This window comes from Mesoplodon densirostris, chromosome 13, assembly GCF_025265405.1.
Source record: "Mesoplodon densirostris isolate mMesDen1 chromosome 13, mMesDen1 primary haplotype, whole genome shotgun sequence".
NCBI lineage: Eukaryota > Metazoa > Chordata > Mammalia > Artiodactyla > Ziphiidae > Mesoplodon > Mesoplodon densirostris.
Genome location: NC_082673.1, coordinates 60,405,476 through 60,417,714, shown reverse-complemented (window position 1 = coordinate 60,417,714; position 12,239 = coordinate 60,405,476). Strand labels below are relative to the sequence as shown.

Here is a 12,239-nt window from a genome sequence, read left to right as displayed (position 1 = left end):
CTACCACTACTTGTATATCTGTCATTCATTGAACACTTATTTGTGACAGGCACTATGTTAAAGGCTTTACATGCATTCTATTGTGTACAGAGTGTACATACAGGAATTAACATAGCATATGATGTCAATGTTACATTATTACATATGACTATAATGGGAGCTATCAGCATTATAGCAAAAGAGCTGAAAGTTAGGATCTCTTCCAACACACACACTTGGTGCTTCTCTTGGAGCTGTATTGAACAGGTCCAACTGAGGGTCAGCTCTTTCAGCAGTGAACCAACCCCAAACCTGGTTTCTCCTTCCGTCTCTTTTTCAGGTGGGTGCAATTATAACACGCTGTGTTGGTTAATCCCTACATCATATAAGGACGTGCTTTTTGGTGTGAGGGAGGAAGGGGGTTGCGTTTTTGTGCTCGCGCCTAGTTTGCATAAGGTACTCTTTCGGGCTGAAATGAGAAAGAAGCCATGTGGTCTGATGGCGGCAGCTGGGAGGAGAAGGTGGTGACTCAGCAGGACTCTGTGTGAAACAGTGCAGGGCAGCTCGGGGGAGCAGCACGATCAGCCTCCCCCTAAGCCATGTGTGGGCTGCGAGCTCTGAGCAGAATCAGCCTGTCAGGCAGCCCTGGCAGGTAGGAAGGAGAGGAAGAAAGTTGCCTGTGGTGGGATCTGGTCAGGTTGTGTCAGTGGCCTTGGGGACACCATGAGCAAGTTCTGGGGAACAGGACTGTGTGGCATCATGCTAGTACTGAAAGTTCTTTGTGACCCAAGATAGCATATTTTTAAAGTGGGAAAGTACCAGGTATTGCTCACAGGTCTAGGTAAGGTCTTGAGCCTGTAGCCTTGAAATTAAACTTCCAGGTGGTAATTGGAATCCTTCATGAAGCACATGCCACAGGCAGGAATATTATGCATATTTTTAGAAATATAGCACTTTATCATAACCAGAGGTCTTCAATCTAGTGGTCCTACTATTGAACTCAGTATCAATATATTTTGAAACAGGACTTATATAAATAGAATATGAAGTCACTGTTACCTCTAACGACTTGAAAGTTTTTCAACAAAAATTCTCATGCAAGAGATCTTAGAGTGTATTCATTCATTCATTCATTCAAGCTACAATTTATTATCCTTTTTAAAAAATATTTATATTCTCTGAGGTAGGCTGATGGTGACCTGAGTATATATAGATCTTGGGAAGTCTGTAAAATATGAATTAAAATTCTTTGCCGTATTCTAAGAACTTTTTTCTTTTTTCTTTTTTTTCCTGGTACACGGGCCTCTCACTGCTGTGGCCTCTCCCGTTGCGGAGCACAGGCTCCGGACGCGCAGGCTCAGCGGCCATGGCTCACGGGCCCAGCCGCTCTGCGGCATGTGGGATCCTCCCGGACTGGGGCACGAACCCGCGTCCCCTGCATCGGCAGGCGGACCCCCAACCACTGCGCCACCAGGGAAGCCCTCTAAGAACTTTAAAAAAAATTAATGTGACATAATGTATGGAAAGTAATTGGTAAGCGGTAAAACATGATATGAAATTATTGCGTTTTACCTATTAAAGAAATGAGACATGGAGTGAGCAAAAATTTTGCCGAAAGTCATCCTTAGCTAGTAAAGGAGGGACAAAGATGAGATATTAATTCAGGTGACTGGACACATTACATGCTGGAGTTGATTGAGCAAAATAGTTTCCTTTTTGTAGCCCGGATGTGCGTGACTGTAAGAAACATCAGTCCAACTGAGGTAAAACGGGGTACTTACTGAGAGTACACAGAGATCTCACAGGATCCAAGGACAGAAAACGAAGTGTTGCTGGGCTCCATTCAAATTGGCCAGAGAACTGGGGAGCCCTCAGGAGCAGGGTGACTCTTCCCTGTGTCTGTCACTGCTTCTGTGCCAGCTTCCGCCTTTCCTCCATTTTGCCTTCCTTTCTCTGCTCCTTCACTCTGCCAGAGGCACAGCCTGGCTGTTCCTCCTGGACTTACACCATGGCCGGTAAGCTCCAGGGCCCACCAACTGACAACACACACTGAAGTCCTTCAGAGAGGAAGGAACTAGCGCTTCTGAGAAAACCTGGGCCACACAAGTCGTTTCTGAGCAAATGATTGGTTCTTGCTGGGTCAGGTGTGTGCTCACCCCTGGTCCAATCAGCTGTGCGTTTCCCCACCCCCATCACCTCCACCGCCCATCCCTAGAAGTCACATTATCTTACACTGTCTTGTGTAGCTATATCTTCCAGAGAGCTGTGGGTGGCAAGGGTGCTAAATTGCCAGGCTGGATGTTATCACATAAAGAGAGAAGCTATTTATAGGGAGACTGTACTTGGAAAGCCTTTATGATGTATTTCATTTATGAAATCTAAGCCCCAAATTTCCTGGTCAAAAAAATTCAATTCAAGGGAACTCCCTGGCAGTCCAGTGGTTAGGACTCCATGCTTTCACTGCTGAGGGCCCAGGGTTCAATCCTTGGTCAGGGAACTAAGATCCCACAAGCCTTGAAGCACGGCAAAAAAAAACAATTCAATTTAATAAATATTGTGTTGGGTTCTGAAGATAAGACATATATGCCCATAAGATATGCCCACAAATAATTATAATACAAGACAATTCTATGAAAGTTTCTTAGAAAACTTTTAAGAAACTGGGGCTTCCCTGGTGGCGCAGTGGTTAAGAATCTGCCTGCCAATGCAGGGGACACGGCTTCGAGCCCTGGTCCAGGAAGATCCCACATGCCGCGGAGCAACTAAGCCCATGCACCACAGCTACTGAGCCTGAGCTCTAGAGCCCACGAGCCACAACTACTGAGACCACGCTCCACAACTACTGAAGCCTGCATGCCTAGAGCCCGTGCTCGGCAACAAGAAAAGCCACTGCAACGAGAAGCCTGTGCACCGCAACAAAGAGTAGCCCTTGCTCGCTGCAACTAGAGAAAGCCTGCGCTCAGCAACGCAGACCCAATGCAGCCAAAAATAAATAAATAAATAAATAAATAAATGAATAAATTTTAAAAAAAGAAAACTTTTAAGAAACATAAAATTACATGAAAGCTTTAAAAAGGATTGTAAGGGTTAAGAACAGGCCTCCATAAGGTGTGTAATTTGGCATGTGGATTATTTTGTGCTAAAGGCAATGGAGACCCTGTAGGCTCAAGAGAAACTACTGCCCCTCCCTTAACTACCTGGAAGAATTAAAATTGGGGATTTTTCCCAGAAAATGTTATTACCAGAAATAAATTTTATCTAAGCAGCGCCATCTATATGGCAGAGTAAACATCTAATTCCCAGCCATCTGCTCTTCTTCTTATCATCCTGAAATTGCCTTCCTGTCCTTGGAAATTCCAGGCCCTGATCCCATTCCTTAGCTCAGGACGGCATATATGCCTCATTTTATCTTTCTGTCTCTGAACCTCTCATGTATGTAGGGTTTCCATATGCACAGATTAAAATTTGATTTTCTCCTGTTCATCAGTCTTACATCAATTTCATTCTTAGACCAGCCAGAAGAACCTAGACGGGTAGAGGTAAGCTTTTCTTCCTCCCAGACAGCTTTTTTTTTAATACATGTATTTATTTTATTTATTTATTTATTGGCTGCGTTGGGTCTTCGTTGATGTGCACGGGCTTTCTCTATTTGCGGCGAGCAGGGGCCACTCTTCATTGAGGTGCGCCGGCTTCTCATTGCCGTGGCTTCTCTTGTTGCAGAGCATGGGCTCTAGGCACGCGGGCTTCAGTAGTTGTGGCACACAGGCTCAGTAGTTGGGGCGCACAGGCTTAGTTGCTCCGCGGCATGTGAGATCCTCCCGGACCAGGGCTCGAACCATATCCCCTGCATTGGCAGGCAGACTCTTAACCACTGTGCCACCAGGGAAGCCCCCAGACAATTTTAAATCTCCTGGGGGGAGTCAGAAAACTTTCACTGAGTAAATACACTTTGAGACATGTCTTGAAGTGTTCATTAAATTTTTATAGAGTGACCAGGAGGACATATGTGAAGCAGTGGGAAAAGGATAAGCAAAAACTTGGAGGAGTGAAACTATGTGTGTGCTCTGAGACAGCAAAAACTGCAATGTGGCTGAAGAGCAGGGTGCAGGAGGGAGAAAAAGAAACCAGCACGAATTGACTGGTCTCAAATATATGCTGTACATTTTCAGATGTCACCTCATTTAATCATTTCAGCAATCCTTGAGGTGGTGTCTATTGCCCCTATTTTACCAAGTGCACAAAGGCCAAAGCCATTCCCTCCATTGTACCATAGTGAGGATGAGGTGGAGAGGATGGCAGAGGGCAGAGGGAGGGAGGTTGCCTGCCAGGTAACGAGCCCACACTCAACTCCGGAGGCACTGGGAGGGAAGTCATGCAAGAATTCTGAGCCAAAAATGGCCTGATTGCCTCTGAATTTTAGAAAAATAATGCTGGTGGTAATGGAAGAATTAAACAGAGTATTCTTTCTCTCTCCTTCATTCATTTAATTAAAAATATATATTGAAAACTTCCTGTGGGACAAGACTATGGTGTACTAGACCTGTGGGAAAAAATGTCTGGGATGAGATACAGCTCCAAATCTCAAGAAGTTTATAGTTTCTGTGTGTGTGCATATAATACATAGCTCATATATACTATTTTATTTTATTTGGCTGTGCCGCGTGGCTTGCAGGATCTTAGTTCCCTGACCAGGGGTTGAACCCAGGACCCCACAGTGAGAGCGCTGTGTCCTAACCACTGGACCTCTGGGGAATTCCCATTTGAGCTAATTTTTGTTTGTTTGGGTTTATTTTTGGCCCAAGAATTTTTATTACTTTTATGTACAGAAAACTCAATAGTGTACACTCATCTGGCCAGTTTGGTAGGCAGCTCTTTGGCCTTTGCCTTTTCCACCTTGGCAATGTGAGCCCCTGATTTTGGACCAAGGGTGTTGCTTCCCCAGTGACGGCAGATGTTGTCATATCATCATCGTAATCAGTCCTGATGGCTTCCACTAGCTTAGCCAGAGCCCCTTTGTCTTCCGAGTTGACTTGTGTGAAGGCAATGGTGGTGCAGGTCTTCCTGTGGACCACATGTCCCAGCCTGGCCATCCCCTTGATGATGCAGTAGGGATCCCCCATCTCACAGTACAGGGCAGGCAGGAAGACCACCAGCTCAATGGGATCCACGTCATGTACAATTACCACCAGCTGAGCCTTCTTTTTCTCCACCAAGGTGGGGACAGTATTAACCCCTGCTTGAAGGACAGGTGGTCTCTTGGTGGGGACATCCCCTTTGCCCTCAGCTATCTTCTCAGCTCAGGCCAGCAACCTCTGCTTCTTCTCTTGCTTCATCTCTGGTCTGTACTTGTGGGCCAGCTTAAGCAGGTGAGTAGCTGTTTGGCAGTCCAAGGCCTGGGTGAATTGGTTAAAAGCAGGAGGCACTTTCAGCTGCTTATAGAGGATTTGCCACTGCAGCCGGATATAGCGGGGCCGTTTGATGAAGTGGGTGAGGTCCCTTTTGGGCTGGATGTCCTGTCCAATGCCAAAATTCTTGGGCCTTTTTTCAAACAGGGGATTGACCACCTTCTTGGTCTGCTGCTTCGTCACGGCAGCAGGGGCCGGGGCCACCTTCTTCCCCTGGGCCTTCTTTCCCTTTGGCATCTTGAACAGCTGGCAGAGAGAGCTTGAGCTGATTTTTGTATATGATGTAAAGTAAGGTCCAACTTCATTCTTTTGCATGTGGATATACAGTTTTCCCAGCACTGTTTGTTAAAAAGACTGTCTTTTCCTCATTGAACGGTCTTAGCACCTTTGTTAAAAAGCGTTTGACCGTATATTCAGGGTTTATTTCTAGGCTCTCTATTAGCTTCCATTGGTCTATATGTCTGTCCTATGACAGTACCATATTGTTTTGATTACTACACCTTTGTAGTAAGTTTTGAAATTAAGAAGTGTGAGTCTTCCAATTTTGTTCTTTTTCAAGGTTGCTTTGGCTATTCTCTTGAGATTCCATTTGAATTTTAGGATGGGTTTTTCTATTTCTGCAAAAAAAGCCATGGAGATTTTGATAGCAATCATGTTTGAATCTACAGATTGGGTAGTATTTACACAGCATTTTGAATGCACTAAATGTCACAGAATTTATACTGTAAAATGGTTAATTATACATTTTGTGAATTTCAGCTTGATTTAAAAAAAAAATTGGGCAATTATACCTGAAGAGCAGGTATGGGGATGGCATGAGGCTGCTGGAAGGTAAAGGAGGTTGCGATCAGAGGGAGGAATGTTGGGATTAAAGACCCCAATACTGAATAGTTTAGGGCAGGTGAGGGCCCCTGGAGTTGAGCAGTAAAAATGGCTAAGGTGACCCAAAGCTTATCTCTAAAGACACTGACTTCACAAGGAGATTCAAGACTGCAACTTCAGAAGGATACATGTCCAGTTAGGGATGGTGGCCATCACTGGAGTGGGGTGGGGATAGCTGAGATTATAGGCGAATTTTATTACTATAGTATCTTTTTAAGGAGAAAGAATAATGAAAGTTGTTTTAAAGCTATAATACAGGAACTTTAACTTAGGAAAGGAGGACAATGACCTAAGTGCCTTTTTTTTAATCGTCGTGGGAGTGGCAGCAAGGTGTCAGATGATACAGGCATGGATAGGGCGTGGGCAGGCCAGCTGACTTAATCTCCTATTTATTTTCAGAGTAATGGTCTGGCAGTAATATTGTGGAGCTGGGAAATGGCCAATCCTGCCTTCCAACCCTGAAGCATGTGAGGCTTGTTAGAGTAAACACCCCTCAATTAAAGACGATAGCCAGGTTTCAGTTACGGCAAGGAATGGGAGACAGACTGGGGATGTGGAAGGATTTGTTCACCACGGAATGGGGGTTCCAGAGAAAACAGAAAAGTGTGAGAAGGAAAGGAGCAGCTGGGGAATGCGTGTGGGAAGGCACAAGGCAGTTTGGGGACCAGTGTACAGGATAAGATGGATGACCAGAGGCACTCACATTTTGGCACTTATATGGAATGGGAATAGGGTAGTTCAGTGAGTCATAGTGGCCTTAAAGGCCCAGAAAGACCTGTGATGTCAAGTTTAGTAACAGTGGGACAGGCCTCCTGGGATTCAAACAGGATATTGGACTTCAGCTGGGACTTCGGACAGTAGAATTTGGGTGGACAATAAAACAATAGTACAAAGTCCCTGAGGCAGACACGATCACCAGATAACTCGAGGGCCCACGAGCAAACCAGACAAACCGAAGCTGAAGGTTTGTATGGGGGTTTAGAAGGCTGGCTCCCAAGGGTGGGGCTGGGGTCTGAAGAGCCTTATAAGCCAGCAGAGGAGTCAAGACATGATTTGTGGACGGACTCTGGGAGGCTTCACGCCAAGGAGTACTTCCCAGAACTTCTGCTGCCAGTGTCCTTGTCCCCACGGTGAGCCAGAGCCACCTCCCGCCTCTGCAGGAGACCCTCCAACACCAGCAGCCGTGTGGCTGACAGGGTCTTGGTGCTCTGACCGGGTGTCACGCCTGAGCCTCTGAGGTGGGAGAGCCGAGTGCAGGACATTGTCCACCAGAGAGCTCCCAGCTCCACATAATATCAAATGGCGAAAACTCTCCCATAGATCTCCATCTCAGCGCTAAGACCCAGCTCCACTCAATGACCAGCAAGCTACAGTGCTGGACACACTATGTCAAACAACTAGCAAGACAGGAACACAACCCCACCCATTAGCAGAGAGGCTGCCTAAAATCATAATAAGGCCTCAGACACCCCAAAACACACCACCGGACGCAGTACTGCCCACCAGAAAGACAAGATCCAGCCTCATCCACCAGAACACAGGCACCAGTCCCCTCCACCAGGAAGCCTACACAACCCACTGAATCAGCTTTAGCTACTGGGGGCAGACACCAAAAACAACGGGAACTACGAACCTGCAGCCTGCGAAAAGGAGACCCCAAACACAGTAAGTTAAGGAAAATGAGAAGACAGAGAAACACACAGCAGATGAAGGAGGAAGGTAAAAACCCACCAGACCAAACAAATGAAGAGAAAATAGGCAGTCTACTTTTGACCACCTAGAGGGGTGGGGTAGGGAGGGTGGGAGGGAGACACAAGAGGGAGGGGATATGGGGATATATATATACACGTATAGCTGATTCACTTTGTTATAAAGCAGAAACTAACACACCATTGTAAAGCAATTATACTCCAATAAAGATGTTAAAAAAGATATGATTTGTAAGAAACAAAGCTTCATTATAGGTTTTTACCAGTGGAAGGATATGAAAACAGCATTTAAGGAAGATTAGTATGAGAAATATCCATGCTAAGTGGATCGGGGCAGGAAAAACTGGGCTTGCCACAGATTTTGCAACTATCCAAACATGATGTGGTATAGGATTGGACTAGGGAGGAGAAAAAATGATAATTGCAAAATAAAAACAAATGGAACTTGGTTTATATGTGGGAGATATAAAGAAAAGAAGGGGTTAAAATTTTTCAAAAATTTGAACCTGGCTGAGAGTTATATCAAGCATGGGCAGGGGAGACCTGAAAGAGGAGGATCAGTTTAGGGGGAAGGAGTGGACAGTGATGAATTTAGTTTGGGACCTAGATTCATTTGAATCTGATAGCTAAGTGAGACTTTGCATCTAACCGTGGAACAACTAAGTATCATGTTATATAGATAAAGAAATCTTGAATTTGAGATAACACATGACATCCTAGAAGAGATGTCCTAGAGGCAGTTGGCCATTCAGAGCTCTACTTTAACGACAGATCAAAACTAGTGATATCCATTTTGGAGTCATAGGAATCGTCTTGTCAAATAACTGTAGGAATGGATGAATTATCCAAGGGAGAGGAAACAGTGAGAAGAGGAAAAAGCCATAGGAGGAGACAGCAGAGAATTGAATCAAGAGGCAGAAAAGAGACAGGAATTTTGGCTTTGCTATTTGTTAGCTATAGGAACTTGACAACTTATTGACCTTCTCTGGGTCTCAGACTGCAGCCATATCAAGGCGTGCCAGGGTCGGGGTGGGGTGTGGTTGGGGAATCTGCTTCCAAGCTTTGAGTGAGCTTGGAAGCAGCCTCCGCTCCCTGGCTGTTGGCTGGAGACATTGGTATCTTACCATGTAAGCTTCTCCATAAGGGCACTTAGAACATGGCAGCTGTCTTCTCTCTGAAAGTGAGTGAATGAGAGAGGGCCCCGGTCTCATACAACTGAATCTCAGAGGTAACATCTCATCACTTTTGCCAAATTCTATTCATTAGAAGCAAGTCAAGGGGAAAGGGTTACATAAGGGTGTGAATACTAGGGGGCAGGATTATTGGAGGCCATTTTAGCAACTGCCTGCCATAATATCTAACAGTTATATTCTTAGACACTCATACTCATTACTTTTGTAGCTAGTTCACTTAAATTGGCAACTTAATAAATATTGAATCCACTGAGGTGGGCGCAGGCACAGGTGGGGCACAAAGAAGGCAATTTTACCTAGAGGGAAAAGTCGTAGAAATTTCAAGAGAGGAAATTATGCTTGCACTGTGTTGGTCTTAGTTGCCTTACATGGGATCTTTCCTTTCGGTGCATGGGCTCCAGAGCGGGTGGGCTCTGTAGTTGCGGTGCGTGGGCTCAGTAGCCCTGTGGCACATGGGATCTTAGTTCCCTGACCAGGGATGGAACCCGAGTCCCCTGGAAGGCAGATTCTTAACCACTGGACCACCAGGGAAGTCCGGCTTGCACTGATTCTTAACGGATAAACAGGAGTTTATCAGGAGACAAGATGGCCAAGTTAAAAGTTTATCCAACGATTATAATTTGGACTGTGGAGTTCTTAGGTACTGATTTTAAAGTTGAGTGGAAATATGGAAGGCATGAAGAAAATATTTCCTAATTTGAAAAGTCTCCAATCTTATCAAAATGTGAAACATTGAGCGATTCACAGGATTTTATCATTTGATTTCAAATATATCTTTAGAAATCCTAATAGTTTAACACAGTCTACAAGATCTTGAAACCCATTTTACTAAATTAGCACTCCTAAGTTTCATCTGTTTTCTAAAAATATTTTATGAGCACACTGATCAACTAAAAACTTGCATGAAGTAATTCAGAAATTTAAGATTACAATTTAGAATGTACTTAGGAAAAACACAAAGGCTATTCTCTCATTTTCAGTGCTATTACTCTAGTACGATAAAGCTGAAATTCTAGTTTTATTTTTCATTGTTGATTTTACTAATTCTGTGAGTTTTGTAGGCCCCCATAGCTGACACACATTCTAGTACCTTCTTGTTTTCCTCACCCATACATTCAGTATTCTGGATGCGTAGGATTATGAGTATGGCTGAACTTCAAGTAAGCTGGTTTGGCAGTTTCCCAAAGTGTCAAAAATGACAGAATATTAAGGAGCTTCTCTAAGGGCTTCTCTCCTCATGACTAGGGCTCTCACTGTAGAATGGGTCGTCCCATTTCTTCCCTGTAAGTCTGAGTTACTCTTTGGGGCTGTCTGATCACTCAGGCTTTGGCCCAGTCTAATCGAACTCCCCCAGATCTAAGCAACCACAAGGCAGAACAAGAAGTGACAGGAGGCCCTGAGTAATGCCAGCTCATCATATTTGGAAGAATATTGATTTTGATTTTCTGACCATTGTTCTCTAACAACTAAAAGGTTTGGTTCTTCATTTTACTGTGGTATTAGCAACCAAAAGTTGGATCCCAGGGCTTGATAGTCATGTAACTGCTGCCAGTGGGTACGGTGCCTGGGAAGTAAGAGGCATGCCACAACACAGACCCTCTGTGTTAAATCATCTCCCACTCAAGGGCTGCTGCTGGCAGCTGGAACTTTGACTCAGGAATCAAATATGTTGTTAAGCACCATTGTTTTTGTGTACAAAGAACAATGACTGAGACTTCTTTCTTTTAAAGCATTCTTAATGTTATTCTATTATAGCGTCCCTCATTTTCTATTTCTTCACTTTCTTTGAAAAGCACACACTCTTTTCTTGGTAATTAGGCACACAAGTAAACATAAAACACCCCAGTTTTTCTTGGATAGCTTATCTCCATTTTTATGACTACCATTTAAAATTAAAACAAACAAACAAACAAGCACTATTCAGTTCTCTCAAATTAGAGGCATTTTCTTTTCTTTCTTTTTCATTTTTTTTTTTTTCCTACTGTAGGCTATTGATTTCCTTGGGGAGGAGGAGGAAGCAATAATGGCTAATCACAGATAAAATGCATCCTAATTTTAGTATGAGTAAATAATGCATTATAAAGAAATAGAACTTCACATGTTAATATGTAATCATCACATTTAAAGTTAAAATAATGCTAAATTTTCCTGGTTTAAAAAAAAATATTTAATGAATAGTCATGAATATGTTTCACCTTCACTTTGTGATTAAGTAAGGAAAGTGTCTAAGAGGTCCCTCTTCTCCAACATCCTCCCAGGGCAGAAATCCCCTCTGTATCTCTGAGTGAGTCCAGTGACAAGATATTGATAGCTTTCTGCTCCACAAGACATCCTAGGGCACTGTCAGTTACTATGCTGTTAGGAAGTAATCAGAGGTCTATGTGCAAGGCACTGTGCTGAGTGTTCCATCAGATTAAAAAAATAAGAATAAAATCCTTGCCATAAAGAAGCTTTGTGAACTTTTCACAAAGTTCAGACAATAATTACGATAACATAAGACAAGAAATTAAAGGGGCTATAGAAAGGCACAAACCAAACCTTGTGGAAACTCAAGGGGAGGAATGAGATAGCACATCTAGCCAAGGAAACCCACTGGTCCCAGCTCTGCTGTCTGGACTGACACTGTAGTTTCTCTTGTCCAATTGTAGAGCTTGACATAGTCTATAGGTGAGTCCAAAGAGGCAATATAGTTGAGGGGCTTGAAGCTGGGTCTTGGGCATTAGACATCTTTGGACATGAATCTGGACCTTTTCTTTTTTTTTTTTTTTTTTTTTTTTTTTTTTTTTTTGCTGTACGCGGGCCTCTCACTGCTGTGGCCTCTCCCGTTGCGGAGCACAGGCTCCGGACACACAGGCTCCGCGGCCATGGCTCGCGGGCCCAGCCGCTCCGCGGCATGTGGGATCCTCCGGGATAGGGGCACGAACCCGTGTCCCCTGCATCGGCAGGCGGACTCTCAACCACTGCGCCACCAGGGAAGCCCTGGACCTTTTCTTTTTTAGCTGGGTGACCTTGAGCAAGTTACATAACCTCACTGTACTTCTGTTTTTTCATTTGTAAAATGGACATAGTAA

General features: G+C 44.1%; 1 pseudogene; it reads right to left on the bottom strand.

The window, feature by feature from the left end:
- Window positions 1-4,824: 4,824 nt before the first annotated feature.
- On the bottom strand, window positions 4,825-5,627 carry LOC132500624 (large ribosomal subunit protein eL8-like; annotated as a pseudogene).
- Between the last annotated feature and the right edge of the window lie 6,612 nt (window positions 5,628-12,239).